This window comes from Phasianus colchicus, chromosome 1 (assembly GCF_987193195.1).
Source record: "Phasianus colchicus chromosome 1, bPhaCol1.hap1.1, whole genome shotgun sequence".
NCBI lineage: Eukaryota > Metazoa > Chordata > Aves > Galliformes > Phasianidae > Phasianus > Phasianus colchicus.
In genome coordinates this window covers 2,275,120-2,290,422 of record NC_143436.1, presented here as the reverse complement: position 1 = coordinate 2,290,422, position 15,303 = coordinate 2,275,120, and positions in this window count along the sequence as shown.

Genomic DNA, 15,303 nt, shown 5'->3' with positions numbered 1-15,303 from the left:
ATACATAAGGATACACCATTTATTAGACAGAGCTGGAGCCAATGGAGACATTAATTGGGCAGCCTGGTCTGGTGGTTGGTGACCCTGCACATAGCAGGGGGGGTTGGAACTAGATGATCTTTGTGGTCCTTTTCAACCCAGGCCATTCTATGATTCTATGATTCTGTGATTCTGTGATTCTATGATTCTATGATTCTGTGATTCTGTGATTCTATAATTCTATGATTCTATGATTCCTGTTTACCAGAACCCTTGGTGTATCCGAAACAAAAATCAGCTCCATCCCAGCTAAAGCCAGAACAAGCAATTTGGTGAGCGCTGTTCTGGTTTGATTGTAGATATACACATATCAGCAAGCATATAAATATTAATGATAAGTGTCTGTGCTGATTCACTAGTCACTAGATTGGATATAAAGAAAAAATTCTTCTCTGAAAGAGTGGTGATGCATTGGAGCAGGCTGCCCAGGGAGGTGGTGGAGTCACCGTTCCTGGAGGTGTTCATGAACCATGGAGATGTGGCACTGTGGGATGGATCAGTGGGCATAGTGGGGATGGATTGGCAGCTATGCTTGATGATGTTCAGAGGTTTTTGCCATGATTCTGTGATTCTATATATTACGCAGTTCATTCAAACCTCTCTCTTCCAGGAATGATGTCTGCTGAAATGGAATGTGATGATGTATCATCTCTAAGGACAATGTCATTTTGACAACAATAATGTTGGGCAGTGGTGACCCTGCTTAGGTCTGAATCAAATCATGCTGATTATCATACTAAAAGATGAAGAACTCTCGAGGTATTTGGCTGTGCTAACAAGGCTGGACTCATTTTCACTTCCAGGAAGTTATTTCATAGAGTCATAGAATGGTTTGAGTTGGAAGGGACATTCAAAGGCCATCTAGTCCAACTCTCATGCAGTGAACAGGGACACATAACCAGATCAGGTGCTCACAGCCCCATCCAGCCTGTCTCCAGGGATGGGGAATCCACCACCTCTCTGGTCAGCCTGTTCCAGTTCCTCACTATCCTTATCATAACTTTTTTTGTCTTTATATCCAGTCTAAATCCCCCCTCTTTTAGTTTGGAACTATTTTTATCCCTTTGTCCTATCAGAAGGATTCAGTTCTTCTTGTTTCCTATAACTGAATTCCCTGAAAGGTAAAGAAGAGATTTCAGACTTTAAACCAACATCAGTTCTGTCAATGTGGGGAAGAAAATGCAGAAGGTGAACTCATGGGTTTATTTCAACCATTTTTCATCACAAGCATGTTCTCTGAATAGTGTGTTGGCAAGGTGAGAGAATGGATATAACAGGATAGCAAGCAGTGGTGAGACTTGATGTGTTGAGAGTCTCACTCCAAAAGGAAGCATTACTCTCATCTCCTTAGCACCTGTGAGCAAATATGGTCATCCTATGACCAAGATTCCATTACTGCTCATCTGAGCACTTCCCAACGTGCAAACCCTTCCAGTGTAACCCACTGTAGGGGGGGCTGAGCTGCATCTCTTTGGTTACAAACTAGGAGCTTTCAGGATATGGCAGTGGAAACCTTTGAGAAGTGATACTTTACTTTTACCAGTTTTGTTTTAAATGCCCTCAACCTTTGGGCTTTTATGGCTCTGGCCAGGGGAGGAGTCTTTTCCTTCTCTGTTGGGAAGGTTTTTGTGGTAGTCAGCTTAAAATTTCCTTTTCCTTTGTGATATCACATCACTTCAAATAACAAAAGAAATCACTGATGCGTTTTTACGTGCATTAGATGAGGCAAACCTCTCTCCTTTCCTTAAATTGTCACATTCCTTGGATTTACGTGTTCGATCAACTTCCCGGTCCCCCAAACATTCCTCCTTTCCCCAGTAGATATTTTCTCAGCAATTTCAAGTATTTGCTAAATGCATCCCAGCTCAGCAACGTGAACGATCCTGTACAGATCAGAAACGATCACCATGTCTCTGAATAGAGCAGAAGACATTCCTGCTGGCTCCTCCAACCATTTCATTTTCAGTGAGGGACATGAGCTGGTTTGCTCACAAATGTTTTTCTGCATGCTCAGAACTTGTCTCTTAGTAGTCTAAAGCAGCAGGGCTCCCTTGACAAAGAAGGGATGCTCAGCTGAGGATCCTCTTTGTCACTTCTTAAACTTCCCCTCCCTTCTTTTTCTTCTTCTTTTTCTTCTTCTTTTTTCTTTTTCTTCTTCTCCTTTCCCTTTCCGTTTCCTTTCCCCTTCCCTTTCCCTTTCCCTTTTCCTTTCCCCTTCCCTTTCCCTTTTCCTTTCCCCTTCCCCTTTTTTTCCTTTCTTTTTCCTTTTTCCTTCTTTCTTTCTTTTTTTTCTTTTTCTTTTTTTCTTTCTTCTATTTTTTCCCTGCCAGGTTTTATTTGGGTGATTTCCAAGACAGACCCACTCCATCAAGCAGTACTGATGCTGGAATTCCCTATGTGTGTTTCTACATGTCAAAAATGGTAAAGGCTATAAACTCCAGGCATATTTGGGGGGTTGCCTGGGGGAAAACTGGAAATAACTTCTTTTTTTTCTTTTTTTTTTTTAAACTCTCTCCCCCTTCCTCCTCTTCATTCCTTAGAATCATTAACTTGACATCTCTTAACATGAGCTGGAAGAACTTCAACCTGAAGCAGTTTTGAGAATCTCCCCACGCTGAACGTATCTCTCAGTGCTGGTGGTGAGTGAACATGACTTTCCAGAGGTGATTGATGGGACCTCGTAGAAGTGTTCTTTCAATTAAAATAACCTCCACACATTCAAAGATAGGGGAAAAAATTTACCTGGTTTACCTAGGCAGTAAATCAGAATTAGCTGCATCCAAACACTAATAAGTTTTCTCATTTTGTGGAGCCTCACATTTAACTGGCTTCCCTCCCAACACCCAGTCCTGATCCCCAGCTTTAACACACCTTACCCCTGGAAAGCAACATTTGAGTGAGCTCAGCTTATCCTCTCCATGAAGTCGTGCCAATGGGTCTCCTTGAACACAGCTGCTCCCTTTCTGCAACGAGAGGGCTGGGTGTTCATAACGGGTTGCAGGCACATGACCTTGAGTGATAACTACAGGATTCATTTTTTTCGTATGATTTAAGGCTGAGTTTGACCCCCCTCATGCCTTGAGATGAAGAATGAATGCACTAATTCACTTTACCCTCAAGGCATCAGAGAATCATTATCATTAAACATCTAAACTATGCGTTCACCCCGGGTAGAGCTTGTTGCTTTAAAAGCCTTTAGTGACAGGGAAATTAAAGGGAATACTTCTCTAGGTAGTAGGGAGTTGTGCAAGCTGTGGCATTGCAGTCCACTGCTCAGACCTTCCTTTCCTCAGTGTGCTGTAAATGGTTGCCCTAAATTCACTTTTCCTTCAATAAAAACCATAGAAATCATCACTAAGATGTCTTTATCTAAGTGTCGTGTCCATTACTAATGTACCTTTGTTGTACTGCCTCCAACACTATGGGAATTAGTTCTTCCCAACCTTGTGGTACCAGTTTGTCATTTCAGTGCACTAGGGGACATGTGAGATTTTGAAGATTGGACCTACCACCTATTCTGAAGAAGTTTTGTGGTCTAGCAAAGACCTTTGGCACCATGATACTGCTTGAGCAAGCTGACATGACTTCATGGTAGCGAGGTAATGAGAAACATTTTACTACTCTAAATTTTTCCCATATTGAATATACCCATGTCTGGTTCTTACCTACCCATTCCCATGTACTGGTCTTCATTCCCCTTCTCTGCTTTTACTGTCTTCAAGAGTGCATTCAGAGAACAGACATAGCATCTAGGTCCCCTCTAGGGACTCGTGGGCATGATAGGGATGGGCTGATAGTTGGTCTTGTTGATCTTAGTGGTCTTTCCAACGTTAATGATTCTATGATTCTCTTTATTGCTCCACCTGTGACTTCTGTTCACTCCTGTTGTGTGAACAAAACTGGGGCTTCTGAGTTAATGGATGGCCAATTTGTTCCATGGTTAGCACAGTCCTTGGCATGCCTTCAGTCAAAGTGAACTATCACACTCCCAAATAATGCACACCCAAAGACTAAGCAGTGCCAGTATGACTCCTATTTGGGGTTGGTGGGATTAAGATAATCCAGTTCTATGGACAGAAATGATATTGTCTTTTGGCCTCAGAGCTGGAAGACATTCCCTTACTCCTATTTCTCGTTAACATAAGCATGGCCTGAGGGCTTTCTTTAGTTGGCCATCAATAATCTCATGTTCTCCTTTTGTCTCCCATTGTCTTATGATAAGCCTGTAAGGCACAAGTCCTGCAGTCCTGGGTCCTCTCATCAGGAGCTTCTGCAGTTTAGCCTTTCTGCAGGCAGGCATGCACAAGCTGTAACAGCTGAGCAAAGTTGTTGCAGCGAAGACACAAGCTTCCCCCATGCTGTCATAACCTAAAAACAAAAGGCCTTGGAGGCAGTAGATTACTGCAGACTTCATGAATATAGGTCAAGGTAGAGAAATGAAACATTCTCTGGGCCCCTGTTGACAAAAAGATGCCAATGTCTCAGCCTGTGTTAGACCCACACCTGAAAGAAAGAGCTGGGGAAGACCTGGATCTGTTTCCCCTGAGCAAACTCAATTTAGTCACTTCTTGCTTTGCTGTCTGGAATTTCACCATGCCTGGGCCCTGAGTTCACTTGCGTGGGTGGGTGCAACAGAAAGGGGCCATAGGCAGTCTAGACAGAGGTGGCCTCCTGCAGGCAATCCATCTTCATTAAACACTACAGAGCCCAGCAGCTAGGAGATGAGCTGGGAAAGGAGCTATCTCTGGGTAGCACTGCATTTAACCCCTCAGCAAGCAGTGCAACAGCTCTCTCATACCTTTTCTTTACGTATTTATTACCAAAACTGTGAATTTTAGATTTATTTCCAGCATACAGCTAGGAAGATTTATAATGTGATGAGTGAGCAATTAGCTGATGGGTCAGGTTCGAGGGATTATATCAAATGAAACCAAAGGTTGGACCCAATGATCCTTGTGGATCCCTTCCAACTTGGGGTATTCTCTGGTTCTGTGATTCACATGGGATGCAGCTAAGCCCATCTCTTTTGGAGCACCAGCCAATCTGGCTTCTTGTGGGCTTTGCTTAGCTGCAAAAATTTCTTTGAGAGGAGGCTGATACCAGGCAGACATTGGGCGTTTCTAGAAGCTCTAAATATTCACATTTAGCAGTGGAGCAACATGACATTTGTAGTTATTGCTAAGCCAAGATCTGGGTTCAGTTGAGCTCTGTGTTAAGAGGTGCTCATGCATACAGTTTAGTGGGCAGTATAGGTGGTAGATGATAATATGGACATAATGATCTTAGAGATCTTTTCCAACCATTATTCCAGGTTTCTTCAGTCTCTTCATGACCCCAGGCACTTCAGTAGCATCCAGTATGCAACACTGATGCTTAAATGTTATCTCTCATCTTTCTGTTGATGTACAGACAAATTTCCCTAAGCCTTAGAGATGGTAGTGATGGTATAGAAGAATCAGATATTTAGTAAAGAAAAGAAGGAAAGTTCACACAAGGTTTTGAATGCAAAGGCTGCAGGATGCAGTCTATCATATGGTTTCAAACCAAAAGAGGGAAGATTTAGACTGGATGTAAGGAAAAAGTTGTTTACAATAAGGGTAGTGAGGCACTGCATAAGGTTGCCCAGAAAAGTGGTGGATGCCCCATCAAGGGGACACTCAAGGCCAGGCTGGACTGGGCTCTGAGCTGTAGGTGTCCCTGTTCACTGCATGGGAGTTGGACTAGATAACCTTTAAAGGTCTCTCCCAAATCAAACCATTCTATTATTCTACCCAGTCTCTAGGCTATAGGTCTCTGGAGACTGGAAAGATGAGCTTGTCCTGTTCTTACATTCTTGTTAGCCATCTAATGTTGGTCACTATAGGAAGCACACGCTGCACTGGGTGCCCCAACCTAGGAATGCTGCTCTCATCTCTTTCTCCATCCATTGCTCATAGTATCTGCTGTCTTTGCATAAATGTTTCCCTGGCACCAGCTGCAGCTCTCTGGCAGAATTAGAGCCAGCAGGATTGACACTCAGCTCTCTTAGCTTTCCCAGACTCTGCAGGATTTTCACAGTATCCTCCAGAGAGGTTGGAGTTTTCATCTTCTTTCTCCAAGCTTTGTCTTTGGCGAGGTTTCAGAGGGAGAAGCAGTCTGGAACATGTTACAGGTTCATCTGATGCTCCATTTTGTCTCTTATTGACAAGGTAAGTGAAAATGGAATATATATATTGTAGTCACTGTGAGTCACAGTCCAAACACTCTGGAATAATAAGGTGAGGAGATGAGATGGTGTAACTCTCTTTGTGATTTCGAATACTGCAAAAAATATTGTGAAGAAGGAAAGTGAGGGGCATTCTGTATATTGTTATTGCCACTGTGCTGGAGTGTTATTCTGTGATATTCTAATGAATTTGCGGTTTGGAAAATCCTTCTTTTAGCAAGACATATTTGGAAAAGGACAAAAATGAGGAGAGCTGTGAGTTCCGCCTTTGGAAACTTGATTTCAGGAGATGTGAGCTGGTTATGATGCACTTTTTGGGATAACTTGATCCTCAGCATTAAATCCAATCTTATGGTTTAATATTTACAGAGTAGATATGATTTGAAGCAGAGTCTTAAAATCTCATGTGTACGAGTAGCTTTAAGTATTTTTAATGATCAGTGCTTGTTATCTCCATCTGTGTAAATGAGAATTGCAATTATACAACAGCTGAGATCCTGTACCAGGTCTGCGCTGGGTCATTGTCATCAAGGCTATGATATCACAGGGGATAGCGAGTAAGCAAGGGCCCCAGTTAGCCCTGGAGCCATTCAGCATTCCTAAATCCCTGTGCCATCCTAGGAAGCCCGTGGAGGTGATGTCATGTCCAAACCTTCAGCCGTGTGGGTTATGTGGCCAAACGGCTCTTGGTGATGTGAATACTTGGGTATGTGGCACCCAGTGTTATTTTGTCCCCGTTTCTTTCTCTTCTAAAGTAACAATTATCAGCCTGGTGGTGTTTAATGTCATAAATGCCTATTTTATTCCCTTTCATCTCTACTGTCCATTTAGTTTCCTTTAATGCAAACACAATGGCTTCTTTCCCTGGTACTAAAGAGCCATATGATGATCTCAGGAAGGGTCAAGAAATGCAGGCGAGAGTCCTTTCCCTTTCAACTTCTTTATTTAGTTCTGATAATTTGATCCAGAACGAAGGGAGTTTTGACTTGAGGGAACATCAGTTTGGTTGGTGGGCTTTGGAGTCCTCTCAGACTTTGTCCTCATTAATCTCGGTGCTAACACATCACTCCATTTGCCCTTGTTGATTTATTTACTTGAAGCTGTAGATGTGCCAGTATCCTGCCAAGCTTTTCAGTCCTACATACAGGAGTGCAGCATTGGTCAACCCACTTGATATCTGACTTGAAGCCCTCCTTGCCATGCTAAATATCTGTAGATAAATCACTTTGAGATTACCGTTGCCGTTCAGTGTTTCCACAGGTCCTTCAGGACCCTTGTGCACCACTACAGATGCTTTTCCCTGTATGACTGAGCCTTTAAGTTTGCAATCCCACATTCAAATTGTGCTTCCAGTCTCGTAGACCCACATGGAAACCACACTGCAGATACAAATTTTGAATACACAAGCAAGAAGCTTCCTGCTGAAGACACAAAATCTGCCTTTGTTACACTGTGGGAAGAAAATCGTTTGTTAGCTCTCAGCCTGCAAAGGGTGTTAGCACTAAAGGGTCAAAAGGTCTGGGAATGTTGTTCAGTATTCCAAAGGAATGGTGTTTGGTCTTGTTTTCTTCTCATTATTGCTACCAGGTTGGAGATCTCTGAGCAGGGTGCCCTACTGGCAATTCTTGTGTGGTTTAAATCAACGTAACCTATCACACATTGTTGCCACCTTTAGTGGAAGGGCTTTGATGCTTCTTAATGTGACATAAAGCCTATGATCACTAGAAAACCCAAAGGGAACAGGGAAAAGACAACTGGACAGAGGTGTGACTATGTCACGTGTGTTGGCCATGCTGGCCATTGGTAGTGGTTGTGGTAAAGGCCATGCTTGGGCTTTCCAGGTAAATCTGTTCCTGAACTAACTTCAGTGGGTATTATCCACAGAAGCAAGGGTGCTAATTACTATTTTGCAGGATGGTATTTATCCCAGTGAATCCTGTTGTGATACCTCTGTAGGGTGAAGGGTTATGTAGGGATCCCCTACCCTAAAATGAAAAAGATGCTCATTTCTTCTACACCTGTTCTGTTCAAGAACTTCTTGAACTGCTGAAACTAAAATTCAGTTGAGACATGGAATTTTTTAAACATCAACTCTAAATAATTAAAAATATGATCAACTTACAGAACTTGACAGTGCTGCTTTCCAGCCTTGGACTGTTAACTCTAAGCTGATGAGCCCATTTTTGAGTGATCAGGCATCTTTCACTCATTCCAACATCTGCTCATAATAGAGAAGGTGTTTCTTTGGCCACCACTCGTTCTGAGATCTTGAAGGACGAAGTCAAGCCATCAGAGCTCTTGCTAAAATTTGCTGGGAATCAAACCTGAGTTGTCTTAGTAGTTGGTTTCCATCTGTCTGGAGATATTTAGAAGTTGTTTCATTGTGTTCAGTGAACTCATGAAAGTACTTCCAAGACAATCCATGATCTACTTTACCCACTACTCATCTGATCTGCCAATTACTGTCATTTTCCAGACCCATCAAGCTTGGATGTTGACCACTGGGAAATGAAAGGCGATGACATCGTAGACACAAAATGTCTAGCAAGATTGGGAGCAACGTTTGTATCTGGAGTAGAGATCTACTTCTAGTGAGTATTGCCTTGTTAAAGAATGGCTGAACAGAGTGGATGTATATACCATAACCATATCCAAATGGTGCACCATACAAAGAGATTAGATTAGATGTCCCCAACTGAAGACACAACACCAGCAAGCACAGTTGCTGCCATCACCTAAGGAAATACCATCTTGAGCTCCTTGTACATCTGTCCCTGTGTAGGCTTGGGACTTATGCCCTGCCATGTTTCCAATTTCTAACATCTACCATCTGATTGTCTTCTGTGACATTGAACTGGACTGCCGAACGGTCTCAGTAACTGGAATGGGAGATGGGACCAGTCCATCAGACACTCAAGCCCAGCTTTCCCAATCACATCTTGTCATGCTATCTGGATAGGAAGGGAATGTATCCCAGCAGGATATTTCCTCGTGCCTCCTGCAGAGCATTCAGCTGCAGTCAGTGAAATGTGCTCTGTATTATTTCTAAGGGTTAGGCATGAAGGAGGTCTCTATTCTTTCTGATCAGGCTTAATTTTATTTATTTGTAACACTGTTTAGAGGATTTTTGGGGGTTTTTCCTGTGGATGGGATGTTTGGGATGAGACATTTACCAGACTTTTCCTGGCTGCTTGTTTCTGTGGAACCTGTAGGAATTTCAGTTGGAATTTTATGGAAAATATGGCAAAACCCCAAAGATATGGATGTACAGATGGATAAGTCTGGAGATCTGGCTTAGCATCACAAGACATAAATGAAACCATTTCAATACATTTCATATGTAGCTCTAAGGGTCTGCTTTGGTCTTTTTTGGTGGTTAGTGCTTGCTGGATCAACACTGTGGAATACCAGAAAGGGGAATGTCAGTTCCCAAAGGTGTGTAATTTGTACAGTACATCCAAAGTTTCAGAAGTGGTACCTCCCAGGCTGTTGTGCATGGGCTGAAGCAATATGTGGATCAGTGCTCTCCAGTTCATGTTGTTGATATGGAAGACTGAGGCCCTTTATAACTGTATAGGGCAAATCTGGGACTCTATACATATGACATTGAAAGGCATGATGAACACAACACAATATGCTTTTGGCCCTTCTCAACAAGGTGCTGCACAGCCCACTTGGATCCAGAAATAGGATTGAGAGATTTCTTCCCCATCCATAGGATAGGCTTTCCTATCACGTATTGGAGGACCGTTCTTCTTTGGTCTGTCACTGTACATGGGTGGTCCCTTAGCCACAATAGCTGATAGATGCTTGTGGAGCTCAACTGTGATCAAAGATGAACAGATAGGCCAGAGGGGAGATATTTCATAACCCCTTGGCAGCCTCCAGAGCCATGCTAGAGTTGCTTTAATAACGTGAGCCTAAGCAGAAAGGTTTTGAGAATGCCTGTACATGTGTTTTGATCATTGCCTGTTGAAAATGCCTCAGCTAGTTTGTGACCTGTCACAGGCTGGAAGTGGTTGATTTGGTTCATGTACTCCAAACAATGCACAGGGAAGACATGAGATATTAAAATGTTGAACCTTTCATTTTTGCTGGGTTTTGTTTTCTGCTTTCATCTGTGATCTTGACTCTCCTCCCTTTGTGTGCAGTTTTTTTCTGTTGTCTGGAAAATGTGGTGCTTTGCCCTGAGCTGAGGCTGGTGCCTCCAGCCTTCTCTCCATCAAAAGTAGAGCTGTGACCAGAGATTACCATAAAACTTGGCGGAGGAATAGTAGATTTTTTTGATAGTGCTGAGTGAAGTAGGACATGAACAGCTGAATGTTGTGTAAATTACTGGGATTGGGGGTTTCAATTGCTTCCAGTGAGGACCAAATCCTCGGGTGAAACCTTAACATCTATTGCTTGCAACCTGATTACAGTGTCCTCAGACATAGAAAACTCAAGAACATTGGAGAATGTGATTCCTAATCCAGATTTGATCTTCTGGTCTACATGCTAACCCAAAAAGGTGCTGGTTGGACAGATCCATTCATCCTTTGTTGGACTGAGCATGGCCATGGCTTGGCTCAATGCAAGAACACGTCCAACAGTGGTAATTCTGCTGGGAACATGATTAGATGTAGACCATGTCCTGTGGAAGATACCTCTTCCAAAGGGAGGTCTATGCTGAAACTTTGTGGATACAGCAGGTCTGCAAATGTAGGGTGATGAGAATGGCTATACAAGAACTTCTAGGAGCTGAGACATTCTCTTCAGATGTTGGGACCTCAGTAGGCATATGTTCTGGCCTCCGTGTACAACCATAGAAGCAACATGAAATAAATTTGGGAGAGGACAACGAGAAGAAGAAGCTCTTCTCAAACAGTTCTGGCAACCTATTGCCAAGAGCATCTGTCTGCATGGTCTGGTCAAGAGGGCTGGGGATAAAGGATTATGCCGATGGTCCACCTGAGACTTGCCAAATCCTCTCCAGTTATCTTAGTATTGCATGAATTTAGGGTGAACCACAGTCATCAGTTTCTCAATGAGTCAATAACCAGACCTTTCCAAGGAGATAAGTGAGGAAAGTGAGATGTGCAACCCTTCCTATCACTTCCACCCATGTGTCCTAGAAGAAGAGGAGGCTTTGAGACCTTGGAGTCCCTGTTCATTGCTTGGGAGCTTGACTACATGACCTTTAAGGGTCCCTTCCAACTCAAACTATTCTATGATCCTATAAGTGAGCAGGTGTTTAGTTCTTTCCTTTCAGGTGCAGGAATGGCAGGGACTGTGGGCTGCTGAAACATGCAGTTTGACAGGGAAGATTAATGAACTTGCTGAGCGACATTAAATATAAAAAAGCCCAGGAGCTCCTGTTTCTTCTCATGTCTCCAAATTGAATTTGGAAGCTGTCATTTTAAGTTGGCACAGGACAGGAATGAATGGGAAGGTTGTCAAGTACAGGCAGTGTCTGCTGCTCGAGGGGGAAAGAACTGATGTAAAATGTGATCTCAGTGAACGAGGAGCCCTAGGCTGAGCTATAATACACCAGCACATGCCTCCTTTCCAAGAAATGCACATAAAAAGGTGGAAAAAAAAAAAAAACAACAAAATTGAGTAAGGTGGGTGCTGTGCTTAGCAGTGTGTCCTTACAGCAAATAAGGCCAACTCCATTATGTTAGGAAAAATGAAGGCAACAGAACCAGGGAAGTGTCCACAGGAGTTTAGATGCTGCAAGAGGGCTCATGAATGTGAAAGTGCTTTTTGTGGTTGTCTGCTCAAAGGATCCTTTCTTCATTTATTTGTTTTCACATTGCTCAGGTTATATTCAAGTATTTTATAGCACAGGTGAACTTTCTGGGTGTTGATCTTCATTAAGAAAAAATGAATTGTTTCGAGTGCTCCATGTGCATTTCTTTTGGGAAACTCTGGTTTGCAAGAAGGGAAATAGCTCAAAATTTGAAATGCTTTCAAGGAACAGGTGTCCCAGCTGTCCAGTGGCACTTCTTATGGCACTAAATGCCAATTTTTAGGCAAAAGAACCAAACCCACTGTGCCTCAGGAAATTGTTGGGCACCAGCTGAACCTAAACAGCTGTGCATAATGCTGTGTGCATGGTTCTGAGCTGTCCATGGCCATTATGATTTAGAATCATGGAATAATTAGGGTTGGAACAAACCACTAAGCTGAAGTCCAACTATCAACCCATCAAATTTAAGGCAGATGAGTTTATACCTATTCCTCTGTGCCTAAAACAAAGCACTCTTCCCTTGTATACACTCTCAGCAAGAAGCGTTTTCCTGCTGCAGTGCTTCCCCTCCACTTGGACATGACATTTCATTAAGCCATGGCAATTTGCTCATGGATTTAAGCCCTAAATCTCCCTGGCTTTTATGAAATGGTACAACCTACAACGATTTGGTGTCATTTTGGTTTAAAAACATAACATTTCTGCATGTTTAAAATGCATAATGTTACAGTGCTTGAGCAGATGTGGGCAGAGTCAAGGATAGGGTTTTGACTGGGTCTCTGCCCTTCATTGTGTGGTTGGTACTTATAGGCTTAACTTATAGGTACTTACAGGCTTAACCACAGTTGAGTTCTCTGAAGGCTTTCCTTCAGTTTATTTCCTTTTTCATTCAGTAAATGCTAAAAGGAGAAAAAGTAAATTTTGAACACGGTTTTGGCTAACTGCAAATGTACTCGAAATAAATGGCTGCATGTGACTTTATTCTATTACAAAAGCAAGGCAGGCAAAATTGCTGCTGAATTGTAAGCAAGGGGTCACCCTGCTCTGCAATTACCTTGGTCCCTAATGCACTGAATTGCAAATAATATCCGTTCCTGGAGTGTAATACTATCTGGCTCTGCGTGCCAGATGAAAATGAGCTCATAGACCAAAGCAGCCTTAGAAAACAGCTTTCAGAAGAGATGGGAAAACGGCTGTAATCTCCAGCCTGAGTGGGAAAGTAATCAGCCTCAGTTCCTAAAACCTGCAAGGAAGACTTTGTACAACAGCGAGGGGCAAAGGTACCACTTGCAAGCAGTGCTGGGTTAACAGCTTCACTGCTGGATGTTGCTGGGCTGCAGGAGGATGTGTCAGAGACTGATTTCCCATTGGTGTCAGAATGCAACGGCTTGCTGGGAACATCTGAAATGATAGATTTCACTGTCCTGTGTTCAAAGATGTGTTTTGAAATGGTGAAAGTAGATGTATCGCGTGGATAAAACTTTAAATACTTCAAGTCTTCAGCGAAAGTTAAGGTGTCTTTTGGTTCGGTTTGGTTTTTGGTGGTTTTTTTTCAACACCAGAATTTTTCCCTGATTTGTTCTGTCCCTGTAATGGAATGGCCCAAAATTCCCAGCACTACTGAGTTCCTGAACTGCACTCTTATTGAAATGGGATGAGTCCAGAACACACTGCCAGAGTCGTCCAGCATTGAGACCTAGCATTGCTGTCTCAAAAGCAGAGCACTGAAGTCATGACCTTTCATTCTACAAAGCATTGCATAGACCGATGAGAACATGACTCTTGGGTTGGAAATTCAGTCTGCTTCTGTGCTCAGTTACCAGAATGAGGTCATTTCTTCATCCCCTTCATTTTTTTGACCTGTCCACTGTGACTAGTTTGGATTGTATTTCTGAGTTAGATTAGCATTTATTTTCTTGGATGTACAAATTTAGAGGACCCCAGCAGGGTACTATAACAGCCTTTTTCTGATTTTCATAAGCAAAATCTCTTTTCCCATGAAATCTTTTTCATCCTAAGATTGGAAAACCTAAAATGTACTATTGTCCAAAAAGCAATTGTTTGCATGATTTTTCTTTCTTTAGTTCCTATTTCTAAGCTAATGAATAATATAGACAGGGAACATTTAAAGTTGTTTCCACTGTATTCCAAAAGGATACATAAAGAGAGTCATGCTTTGGTAAGTACCAGTGTTGCATACCAAACCTCTGCCAATTTTACTTCTCTATGCGTGTTTGCCCTGATATCCCATGTGAATGGCTCAGTTTCTTGCTGGAAATTTAATGTGGCTCGCTGCCACAGGCCATGTAAGGAAGTCATTTCAGTCATATCATCTTCATTTTCTAATTATTTTTCCAATGCATTGAAGCAGTCTTCCACAAAAAAACCATGCCACTGTTTTAAGGGCGGCTGCTGTTGTCTCCCTGGGAGCTCATTTCTTGTTGCTATCAACATTTCCCATTGAAAAAAGAGCAAATCTTAGCTTGGTAATAAATAAATTAAAAGGCAACAAGTGTCTGCAGGGAAAACCATTTAAAACTGCAGCGGTCAGAATGACCCACTTCTTGTATTACCTTTTATATCATAGATTGGGAAAATCTACAATATAAGATTGAAAAAGAGTCGTCATTAAGGTTGAAAAAGACTACTAATATCTTCTAGACCAACTGTTGACCCATCACCATCATATCCACTAAACCATAACCCTGTGTGTATGTGTATGTGTTCTGTCGTCTCTAAGCAATGCTCCAGGTTTCATTCTGCTTGTTTTTCTCTCAGAGACCTTATTATGCATTAGAAGAGAGCTAAATATCCTCATCTTTGTTCTGTACCTTGGGAAATCCACGTGCATGGCATTGAGATGGTTTGCCAAGATGAGACAAGGCAGAGAAGCAGAGGTGTCCCTGCTGTTTCCCAGTGCTTCCCCTCATCCTCATGCCATTCACCAGGGACCTGGGCATTGATGTTCCCAAAGTGGCTGGAAAGCCCATGGCTGTTGTGATCCATCAGGATGAGCATGGAGAAGGATTGGTGCTTTCCATTCCCTTCACTGCACACTAAAATTCCATCTAACCCTATTCCCAGTTTCTCTAGTATCTCATGGCTTCTGCCCTTGATCTCATTGCCTATGATACTCAAAATCTGTGTAGGGTTGTCAGATATGATACATGTGATATCACCTCCTGGTGAAGTTGCTGTCTGCTCAAGACCAGGTGAAGCTGGGCTTCAATTGCTCTGGACAAGATCATTATAATGGGGCTACAGTCCTTCTATCAGTAGTCTTAAAGATGTTAAGTCTCTGCAGGGTGATGTTCAGGTTGGATATTAA